The sequence below is a fragment of the Eretmochelys imbricata genome, chromosome 14, assembly GCF_965152235.1.
Source record: "Eretmochelys imbricata isolate rEreImb1 chromosome 14, rEreImb1.hap1, whole genome shotgun sequence".
NCBI lineage: Eukaryota > Metazoa > Chordata > Testudines > Cheloniidae > Eretmochelys > Eretmochelys imbricata.
Genome location: NC_135585.1, coordinates 35,033,042 through 35,045,385, shown reverse-complemented (window position 1 = coordinate 35,045,385; position 12,344 = coordinate 35,033,042).

The following is a 12,344-nucleotide window of genomic DNA, read 5'->3' as shown; positions in this document are numbered from 1 at the left end:
TGCAACCAGGCATCATCTGTTTTGGTCTCTGTTTCTCCTCTCTGTGTCATCCCAGGTGAGAGCTCCAGACTCTTTGTAAAAGCCAGGAGTTATCCCAGTATCCTGACACCAGTTTAACCCATTGTTCTTGAGCTGGGGCCTTTGCTCTGCTTCCCTGCTGAGAGGTGGGGGGAAAACTCCTTCCTTTTGGTTTGATTCCTGGGTCTGAATGTCCTGGCATTTAAAAAAGGGTCGGTTTCAGTCCATCCTTTAATGTCCCAGTCACTGCACCCCAGTCAGCTACATGATACAACATCTCATGTCTGCTGCTCTGCCACAAAAGCCGCATTTTGAACCCTTTTTCACCCACTGGGTGGCTATGCAGAGTACAGAAGGAAACTGAGGCATGCCCAAGAACCATAACAATATTGCAGAAAATTCCTGCTTGTCACACCAGCCTCACCCTGGCTGTCTAGGATTAAAATTTAGTTAGTAAATGTGACTTGGGGATTTGTTATACTAGCTCAGCATAGAGCTACTTTGTCAGGAAGATGTTTGCGCATACCCCAAAGAGGAGCTGGTAGCCTGTAGGTGGACTGATGGGCACTCACTGCAGCTCAGTCACAGATGACGCTTTCTTAAATTTGGGTAGTTTTATAAATCATTGTTTTACCACTTGGTGAAAGTAGTAGAGGAGCTTCCAGTACACCACGATTGGGATTGCAGAGTATTTATGGTTAAACCTTCTGGTGAATTGCCATATAAATAGCCCCATGGTAACCAGTATCAAAGTTACTTTAATGTGAGATATCTCTTTGAAAGGAAGAGGCTTGGCTCTGAATTGTCATTGTCCCAAGGCAAATTTAAACTGAATTGACACGTCAGTGACCAAGCAATTGTTTAAAAGTTGCCTTTTAAGAATGGCTCTTTGTTGAGCTGCCACTCACAGTCCTATAACTTTGGGTTACAAATTTTGACTGGTAAATTGATCCAGCCCTGTACTAAGGATTCAGTGTTGTAGTAAAAGCCCCCACTCCATGCTAGAGTACGTTTCCTATTGATTGGTAAATCTTTGTGGTTTGATTTATTACTTGTTGGTAAGTGGGGGTTAACCCCCGTCTTAACATTTTTTGTTGTAACTGCATGCACTCTGCCCTGTTCATCTTCAAATTCTGTTCTGAGTACTAAAGCTGATTAATAAAAAGCTTCTCATCTGTACGTCAGCTAAGCAACGCGAAATCCAATGAATTCCAAACAAATGAAAAACAGTAGGAAGATAAACCAACCTCTCCTGCAGAAGGTGCATCTTTCTCCCTTTGAAGAACTCTGTCAAATTATTAGGCCATCCACCCAGACGGATGAAGCACAATGAGCAGGAGAAAGTATTATCAATACTGGAATGCGATATGTTACCATTATGATTCAGAGCGAACAGTCTATGGTGATAAATAGGCGGTTCTCACCTCTCAGCTCCAGACACCAGTGATGTTCCAGCAGGTTCTCCAAAACAAGAAAGGTAAATTCTACAAAATCCTCATAATGTGCAAAATTCTACTCCAGATTTCTAGTGTCTCCTGCTGCCTCCATCCCTGCAGCAATGTCCAGTAGTGACACAATATACTCAACAAGAAATTCCCTCTGCCCCAGGGGATAATACTCTCAAGTGCGACTGGAGACAAGGATACTGCCTGCAGGAGCATCTTCCAGCAGCCACGGGGTTAACCCAGTAATGCTGAGGGCTCTAGTTATTGCTAAGGAGGGAAAGCTTCTTTCTCTCATCAGTCATTGGGGTCTTGTACATTTCGAAGCCAGGCCCATTAACTACACTAGTTCCATTGTAGTTAGCTTGTTATTTCACTTTTTGAGTATAGGCAATAATCACAAAAATATATTTTAAAAAATCACTTCAGAGTCAAGACACTGTAAATACTTTGAAGCTAATTCTCTGGAATCTAAAATACCCATGTGACTGAAGATGCAACAAAAGCGATACTACCAAGAGATTCCATTTTAAAGTTAATCTGCTGCTTGTATGAACTCATGGTAATGGTGGGCGAAAAGAAGATCACAGTAATTACAGTCACTGAGGTATGAGAGAATCCAATTTGTCTACCTTGAATTGGAATATGATGGAATCACTGAGGTTAGGCCTGGTCTACATCGGAAAGTTTTCACATGTATGTTTTTCTGCTCTATCTGTACCAGTATAGCTACGGTGAAAGGATGCATCTATACTGTTTTGTTTACTGTAGCTTAAGCTAGTTCCTTTATGAATCATTGTGTTCGGAGGAAGGGGATGAGATCAAGCGGTTACTCTTACATTCAGTTTTCCCACAGTGGCTTCAGTTGCTGGAGAACCTCTTCTGTTCATGGCCCCCTAGCACTGATGGGTGGGACAAGACAGTGCTGCAGAGCTGGGGTGAACAGCAGTTACCACAGAACTTCAGGCTGCAGAAGGCTACTTCCCTAGACATCTGGGCGGAGCTTGCCACCAAGCTGCAGTGGTGGAGAACCAACCTGAGAGTCCCCATCAGCGTGGAGCAGTATGTGGCCAGCAGCATCTGGAAGCTCCCAACTCCCGACAACTGCTGTTCAGTAGCTAGACAGTTTGGTGCTGGGAGATAAATTGCCGGGACTGTTGTCATGTAGGTGTACACTGCTATCAGGAGGGAGCTGCAGGGCTAGAACATAACACTTGCGAATGCACAGGAGGCTATTGATGGCCTTGCATAGCTGGGGTTCCCAAATTGTACAGGAGCCCTTGATCAAGCCCATCTGACGATCCCACCCCCCTTACACCAGATTAGAGTTTATTGACAAGAATGGGTATTTTTCCATGGTGCTGCGAGGCCTGATTGATTGCCATGGGATGGGGTGGACAGGTCCATGATGCCAGGGTCTTCAGAAATGCACCTCCGTTTTCTGCAAAGAAAAAGAGAACTTCTGCTCCCATGGCCATTATGGGTATTGGTGGTATTGTTCATACATTCCAAGGCCAGAAGGGACCACTGTGATCATGTATAACACAGGCCAGAGACCTGCCCCCAAATACTTCCTACAGCAGAGCTATTAGAAAAACATCCAATCTCAATTTTAAAATTGTCAGGGATGGAGAATACACCATAACCCTTGGAAAATTGTTCCTTTGGTTAATTACTCTCAGTGTTAAAAAATGTACAGTGTTTTGATTCCTCCTGTCATTCTGGGAGACCCAGCTTATCCTCTGCTTCCCTGGCTTATGAATCATTTTCCTGGAGACAAGGGCGGGAGAAAGGATCTGTTTGACTGTACCTGGAATAGCTGAAGAACAATTGTGGGGAGGGTGGTTGGAAGACTTAAGGAAAGGAGGAGATGCCTCCTGACGTGGCTGAAGGCTGCTGAAAAGTATCTGCCTTATGTGATAGGCACTTGCTCGGTTTACACAACATCTGAGAGAGCCAGGGGGAGATCCTCACCAATGGCTGGGAGGTGAAGATGATGGCACTTTCTGTACCTTATTAACAGCCAGCCACAAGTGGTCAGGGACACGGGGTCAGGTATGGGTTGTGGTAGGAAATGAATGTCCTGTAGCCAAGGAAATGAATGCAGGGTGTTTGTGTAAAGATCTGATTAAGAATTGGTGTTACTGGAGGGAGCCGCACTTCAGTGAAAGTTTTCAGTTGATTTGTACATAACATTTATGGATTTAATGTAACCGTGAAAAGTGACAACCAATGGATGTGTGGCAAAACATGCCCAAAGTGTTGAGTGTACACTCATTGCTGTGCTGATGGGCTCACAACAAATGTGTAAGTGGGACGTGTTCTCCTTGTTTGGGGGTGGAATGGTGTGGGCAGGGCCTGTCATTTGGGGAAACAAAAAGAGGCTCCCAGAATCCTGTGTTCTCCACAAGTTGCAGGACATGGCTGGGTAGGGTGCTGGCAGTGACCATAGCACCACAATGTTCTCCAGCAGAGCTGTTTGCCTCTATCTGAAGGGTATAGTCCAGCATCCTTTCCTGCCTGTTCTCTCCTTTGTCCAGGATCTCCCTTGGGAGCCTCTCTTTCTGCTGCAGAGACCTCCCTCTGCTCTTCTGTCTTCTTGGTAGGATACAGTCACAAGGTCTGTGAACATGTCCTCCCTTGCTCTCTTTTTTTTCCTTCAGAAGTGTGCCTGGGTTCTGAGGGGAATCACCACCAGTGCCCTCACTTCCTGTTCCTGTGCCTCAGGCCTCAGTGTACTGAAGAGAGATTGGCTGTATGGTGCAATCACCTCCTGTTTTGTGTCCTAGGCTTGGGTGCCTTCCATGCTCAGCTCCATACTGTTCTGAACCCCATGATAGGGTTTGATGGTGGCGTCCATTTCAAAAATCTGGCCCTGCTGTTCATATAGGGCAGGCCCTGGGAGCATGGGTGCAGGTCCCGTTTTCATCCCTTGTGTTCCCACAGCTCTGCTGAAGCTCCTTTGCCTTGGCACAGTGCTGGGCCATGTCTTGGGACTGACCTGTCTCCTGCAAGGGCTCTGCCAGTTGAGATGAGTAAATAAGGGATTTTTCAGTTTGAAAATTTGACAGAAAGTTTGGTTTTGGGTTGAATGGAATGTTTTTGAAATTTCTGGCAAATTGAAATATCAAAGTGTTTTTGAGCCGAGTCAAAATGAAACATTCTGTTTCGACATGACCTGAAAGTTTTCATTTTGGTTTTGACAAAACCCCAGGGAAGACCTGATTAACAAAATGGCTGAGGGGACACAGTGAAGGCAGCCTCCCTTATAACCTTTCAGCAAGTGGTTAGGGACCTCCCCAGATATGTGGTTTCAATTCCCCCCTCTGCCTGATATGGAGCAGAGATCTGAATTTGGGGGTCTCGTACTGCAGGAGCGTGCTCTACCCACTGGCTAAGAGAGAGTCTGATGTGAGGCTTTCTCAGTCTCTCCGGCTGAAGCTATTCCCTTTTTATCAATAAGTAAATAGCCATTGGAGCAGGGACTTAAACTGGCATTGGCCGCACCCTTAGGTGAGTGTCCTAACCACTACCCTATAGAATCATTCTGGGCACTTCCCTGTGCCCAAAAGCTAAACAAAAATTGTCAGGCCAGGTTGAAACAAAAAGTTTCAACATTTCTAAAATTTTGATGTTTTGGTTCAGCCAAAACTATTTGAGACTGAGTTGGGGTCAACCAAAACTGCATTATTGGGGTGAGTAAATTGTTTGCATTCCCCCACTAAAATTGCCCAACTGTGTCTGCCAGGCATCCATAGATCCTGGCATTCCAGAGACACTCATTCAGATGGGACTGAACATGTCTTCTCCTCAGAGGGCAAGGTCGTGCAGGGCCTGAGACAGGACCATGTGGAAGCATGGGGCATAGCTGCTATCATGGAAAGTTGACTCGGGTGTGTGAACATGGCAATCACAAAGGGGCACACCTGCCTATGTGCCGGCATTTACATAGGAAAGTGACATCCAGCCAAGATGACCCTGGAGCAGTAGAGGGCACATAAATTAAGAGATTGGCTGTTCCAGTGCGATACAATGCAGTATGGAAGAGCAGCTGGAGGACCTCTGGAAGACAAACTGTTAATCAAAAATATGGATGTGTCCATGCAAACCTTAATACTGATGTAAATCATTCCAGAATAGAATTATGGCACTTCTAAAGAGTGTTAATTAAATTGGAGAAGTCATTCAATATATAGATTAGATAGGGGTGTATGGGGATAGATAGGTTAGATGGGGGGGGGGTATGGGGAGAGAGAGAGAGATTAGATTTGGTAGAAAAATGTGTTTATACAAAAACTAGTTTTATGTAAAATTTTGCCACATAGATCAGGGCTTATTGATGGGATTCCCCATTTGTCTCCATCCTGTCTGTATCACTCAGTCAAAAGAGGGTTCTTCATTACTGCCAGGGCCACATGTTTTCTGCAATTTCTTGGCTGCAGACTAAGCAGCAGAATCCACCCACCGTTAAAGTAATTCTGCTCCAGAATCTAAACTGTCCTTTAAAATAAATTCTGTGGCAAGCTCTTACAACTGCAAAGAACATCTTAAAAATGTGGATTGAGTGTAACTGATGCAGGTGTGTCTGCCTAAGTTCACAGACAGCTGACACAATAGCACTGAGCACTGGGGACTGTCCCCATCCATGCCAATAATCCCTGATGATGACATTTACATTGTTAACAGCTCATCATTAACATTAATCTGCATCTCCATTGCTGCTGGATGCAGGGTTAGAGATTTGGCATGGGGGGGTAAAAGAGGACAGGGAGCGAACGGGTTTCTGCCCAGATTGTTGGGGTAGTGTGTTGGGGCAGCTGCCCCACACTGGTATGTAAGGGGTTAAAGCAACCCTGGGGAGGCTCTGTGGGCGGTAGCCAATAAGGAAAAGGCTTGTAGTGCCAGCCAATTAGGAGAAGGTTTATTGGAGGAGCCAATCAGGGCCAGGTTGGCCTATATAAGAAGGGGCTGCTGAGTAGAGTAGAGGCAGTCACTTCCTGGAGTTTGAGGGAGGAAGGCTGGTTGCTTAGAGAGCTGGAGTGCTATGGACAGAACAGTGCTTGGTAGGGTTACAGAGTAGGAGGAAGCTCCAGGCTGATGGTTTCTAGACTGAGGCCCTGATACAAGGGCAGTGGAGAGGTGCTGGGGCTAGGGGGAAGTAGCCCAGGGAAGGAGATGGTGGAGTTGGAGGAGGGACAGTATGTGGCTGTTGGCTATAGGGTCCCTGGGATGGGGCCTCCAGTAGTAGGTTGGCCTGCCCCTCTCCCCCTACTGGCTACTGAGGGAAATGGCCAGTGCATTAACTGTAGTCTGCCACTGAGATGAGTGGCTAGAACAGGGACTGCAGATCACCAATGAGGCATGTGGTAGGACTGAGGACTATCTGTCCCCTGGAAGCGGGGAAAGAACTGAGTGGAGCATAGCTGGAGGGCTGCGTCCAGAACAAAGTGGTCTGGGGAGTGACGTGGGTCCTGAATGCAGAGACAGGAGTGACAATGGGTGAGACACCACCTGAGGAGGGTGCACTGGTAACCCTGAGCTAATTCCTAGGACAGCCAGCAGAAGGCACCATGGTGATGAGTCAAACCCCATTACAGGTAGAGAACCATATCCTTACACCCCCAAGAGAGTCCTGCCCCCTCTGAACTTGCCCACAAGGGAGATGGAAACGGGAGATGTATTTACAACCCTGTCTCCTTGGTCCCCAAACTGCTTCCTAACCTTTCCCTTGGGGAGATAGTTCCCTGCCCAGAGATCTTGCTTCCAGATCCCCTTCTGGATCTAGCAAGGCTCAGTCCCCTCACCACTGTCCATTCCGCAGCTGGAGACACAACATGGGCTGGAACGTAAGCAAAACAAAAAGGCTACCCAGCTGTATGTCTCCTTCCCATCAGATGGGAGCAGCACCATCTCCCAGCCCTCCCACTGCCCAGCACCACCTGGGTGGGGAGCGGTGGCCTGGACTTGAATACACCACCCTGGTGCTTCTGACTCTATACCGACACCCTACTGAAGGGCTCAATTTGATCTCCAAACTGCTCCCTGGGACTGTCCGGAGCTCGCTCTGCTGGCAGCAACATTGACTGGAGCAATGAACCTGTCTGCTCACAGGCAGAACTTTCACAGGAGCTAGCCCCAGGCTAGGGCACCCCTGCAGGAAGTGAGGATGCTGTGTGCACTGAGTGTCTGCTTCCTGGGAGGCTGTTTGGAACATTGCCAGCAGCCAGGTTTCTCTCCCTGGCAGAGGAAGCTCTTGCAAAGGAGGAAAGGATGGCCTAGTGGCTGTGGGGTTGGACTGGGCCTTATGTCCATCAGGAACAGTCAACATGGATTCACCGAGGGCAAGTCATGCCTGACCAACCTGATTGCTTTTTATGATGAGATAATTGGCTCTGTGGATATGGGGAAAGCAGTGGATGTGATATACCCTGACCTTAGCAAAGCTTTTGATACAGTCTCCCACAGTATTCTTGCCAGCAAGTTAAAGAAGTATTGACTGGATGAATGGACTATAAGGTGGATGGAAAGCTGGCTAGATCGTTGGGCTCAAGGGGTAGTAATCAACAGCTTGGTGTCTAGTTGGCAGTCGGTATCAAGCAGAGTGCTCCAGGAGTCGCTCCTGGGGCTCGTTTTGTTCAACATCTTTATTAATCTGGATTGCTCCGTCTGCAAGTTTGCAGACAACACTAAGCTGGGGGGAGAGGTAGATACGCTGGAAGGTAAGGATAGGGTCCAGAGTGACCTAAACAAATTAGAGGATTGGGCCAAAAGAAATCGGATGAGGTTTAACAAGGACAAGTGCAGAGTCCTGCATTTAGGATGGAAGAATCCCATGCACCGCTACAGGTTGGGGACTGAGTGGCTAAGCGGCAGTTGTGCAGAAAAGAACCTGGGGATTACAGTGGATGAGAAGCTGGATATGAGTCAACAGTGTGGCCTTGTTGCCAAGAAGGCTAACTGTATATTGGGCTGGATTAGTAGGAACATTGCCAGCAGATCGAGGGAAGTGATTATTCCACAGTGGTTTTGAAGGCCCGGCTTGACAAAGCCCTGGCTGGGATGATTTAGTTGAGGTTGGTCCTGCTTTGAGATGACCTCCTGAGGTCTCTTCCAGCCCTAATCTTCTATGAGCCCCCCGCCAGTCATTGAATGTCTCACCAGCATTCCTTTTGCTTTGTAACTAAATTCACTGATGTGAACAGGCCATCGCTCCGGTGGCATCAGCAGAGCTGGGCGGACTTACACCAGATGGATATCTGGTCATTTGGTTTGTAATCACCACCGCAGGGATGTAAAACAAAGCCATTGTGTCCATTACACCCCAGCTCTAGGGCCAGTTCCCTCTGGCAGCTCCTGGGGCTGTCTCCGCCTCCTTACCAGCCCTCACAGCCCTGCCCATCATTTCTCTGCCACCCACCATGACCGCCTTGGTAGGTCCATGTCCAGCTGTGAGAGCACCCCCTCCCCCCGCTAGTTCCCTGCCTGGCACCCCCATTCTCCTTAGGGGCAGCCTGGACACCCAGCAGTGTCTCTCCCCCCCCCCCCCCCCCCGACACAGAAGGTGGGGATGAGGAGACTCTAGGAGACACAGGGGGTAACTTTAGGGCTGTGGATTGTTCCCTCGGGGACCACAATATAAATAGCTGCAGGGCTGGTGGGTCCAGGCCATGGTCCCGCAGCAGGAGCAGGTTCCTTTAGGGCTTGGTGAGCCTCTGTCTGGCTCACTTGCCCAGGAGGTTTCTGTTTGTTGAGGCAGGAGGGAAGGAATCAGACCAGGTCCCCCCACGTGCTGTTTCTGTCCCCCGGGGAACCCCAGGGAGGGGACTGCATTCCCAGTGGTCACTAGAGGGCCCTGGCTAGTGCGGGGTGGCAGCGGCTGCTGTTCCTGCTCCTCTCTGCCTCTAACTCTTTGTCTACGCAGGAGACCTGAAATTTTAACTTCCTGGGTTGTGATCTCAGGCTGCTGCCGCCTCCATTGTGAGCCGGGAGCCCAGGCTGAGCTGCTGCCACTCCCCAGCGGGGTGTGTGCAGGGAGAGCCCTTCCATAGCACCCCTCTGTGCCCAGCTGGGGAGACTTTCTCTGGGGGCTGGAGGCAGCCTCATGCTCTGCTGACACCAGCTGCTGAGCCAAGTGGCTCTGCACCAATGGCCCCTCCTCGTCCCAGCTCTTCCCCCGCTACCGGGCCAGGGATGGAGTCTTCCAGCCTGAGGGGAGAGGGGACAGGAGAGAGACGGGTCTGTGTGTGTCAGGGTTCCCTCCCCACTCTGAACTCTGGGGTACAGATGTGGGGACCCACATGAAAGACCCCCTAAGCTTATTTCTACCAGCTTAGGTCAAAAACTTCCCCAAGACGCAAGTTCTTCCTTGTCCTTGGATGGTATCACTGCCACCACCAAGTGAGTTAGACAAAGATTTAGGAAAAGGACCACTTGGAGTTCCTGTTTCCCCAAAATATCCCCCCAAACCCCTTCACCCCCTTTCCTGGGGAGGCTTGAGAATAATACACCAACCAAATAGGTAAACAAGATGAGCAGAGACCAGACCCTTGGGTTTTTAGGACACTAAAAACCAATTTGGTTCTTAAAATAATTACTTTTTTTCTTTATTATAACATTCCTTTTTGGTGATTGACCAGTGGCTTTCCCTCTCAGACGTGTTTCTCAGCAAAAAACTGACAGGATGGAATTCTTGATCTGGTCCTTCCTGCATTAAAACTGCTCCCACACCATGCTCAGATGTATCTGTGGTTACTAGGAAAGGTTTGTCAAAGTCTGGGGCCCTTAGCACATGGTCAGACATGAGTGTTGCTTTAAGCTGGTTAAAGGCCTTTTGACACTCTTCGATCCACTGAACTGCATTTGGCTGTTTCTCTTTGGTTAGGTCTGTCAGTGGAGCGGCAATTTGGCTGTATTGCAGTACAAATTGCCTGTAATATCCAGCCAAGCCTAAGAAGGATTGGACCTGTTTCTTTGACTTTGGGACAGGCCACTTTTGGATAGCATCCCCTTTGGCCTGTAGGGGGTTGATAGTTCCTTGACCCACCTGGTGTACAAGGTAAGTTACTCTGTTTAGGCCTATTTGACGCTTTTTAGCCTTAACAGTTAGTCCTGCCTCCCTTATGCGCTCGAAGACTTTTTGTAGATGTTCCAGGTGTTCTGCCCATGAATCAGAAAAGATGGTCACATCATCAAGGTAGGTGACTGCAGATTCTCCCAATCCTGCTAGGAGACAATCTACAAACTTCTGGAAGGTGGCGAGTGCATTTTGCCCCAAAGGGGAACACATTAAATTCATACAGCCCTAAGTGGATAATGAAGGCTGACCTTTCCTTGGCAGATTCATCAGCGGTACCTGCCAATACCCCTTGGTTAAGTCCAAGGTAGAGATGAACTGGGCCCGTCCCAGTTTCTCTAATAGTTCATCTGTGTGTGGCATTGGATAGTTGTCTGGGCGAGTTACAGCATTGAGCTTACAGTAGTCCACGCAAAAGTGTATTTCCCTATCCGGTTTGGAAACTAGAACCACTGGAGATGCCCATGCACTGTTAGAGGGGCGGATTACCCCCATCTTTAGCATGTCCTGGATCTCCCGTTCTATAGCAGTTTTGGCTTGAGGAGACCCCTGGTAAGGTTGGGCTCTAATTGGGCGAGCATTACCTGTGTCAATGGAGTGGTACTCCCGTTTGGTCCGTCCTGAGGTGGCTGATAACATCGGCGTAAAGCTAGTGCACAGCTCCTTGATCTGCTGTCACTGTATACATCCAAGAGTCATTGAGAGGTTCACCTCTTCCACGCTCCTGTCAGTTTTTCCTTCATAGTAGACACATTCAGGCCACTCAGCGTCATCTCCTCCCTGGGCTGTAAACTGACAAACACTTTTAATTCTCTGGAATGAAAGGGCTTTAGAAAATTAACATGGTACGCTTTAGGTTTGAGGTGGGGGATGCTATGAGATAGTTAACTGCTCCCAGGTGCTCTTGGACCATAAATGGCCCATCCCACGACACTTCTATCTTACTGGCCTGGAGTGCCTTAAAGACCATGACCCCGATCCCCTACTTTGAAGGAATGCTCTCTGGCATGTTTATCATACCAGGCCTTTTGCTCTTCCTGAGCATCTTTTAGGTTTTCTCTACCTAGGGCTAAAGAGTCTCAGAGGGTGTTTTGCAGGTTGTTTACAAAGTCCAGAATATTAGTTCCTGGAGAAGGCGTAAACCCCTCCCATTGTTGCTTCACCAACTGTAATGGCCCCTTAACCTTGTGGCCATATACAAGTTCAAATGGTGAAAACCCTAAACTGGGATGTGGTATAGCCCTGTAGGCAAGGAGCAACTGCTGCAACACAAGGTCCCAATTGTTGGAGTGCTCATTTACAAATTTACATATCATGGCCCTCAAAGTTCCACTAAACTTCTCCACCAGGCCATTTGTTTGGTGGTGGTAAGGGGTGGCAACCAAGTGGTTCACCCCATGAGCTTCCCACAAGCTTTTCATGGTCCCTGCCACAAAATTAGTTCTGAATCTGTAAGGATGTCGGAGGGCCAACCTACCCTGGCAAAAATATCTGTTAATGCCTAGCACACACTTTTAGCCCTGGTGTTGCTTAGAGCTAATGCTTCCAGCCATCAGGTGCCAAAATCCATGGAAGTCAGTATGTACTGCTTTCCTCTTCACGTCTTTTTTGGGAAAGGACCCAGAATATCCACAACTACTCGCTGAAATAGAACCTCAATTATGGGGAATGGCTGGAGAGGGGCTTTGACCTGGTCTTGGGGTTTTCCCACTCTTTGGCATACCTCACAAGACCGGACATAGGTAGAAACATCCTTGCCCATTCCCCCCTTACCCCCCACCCCCCCCGTGGAATGACTTCCCCAAATGGTC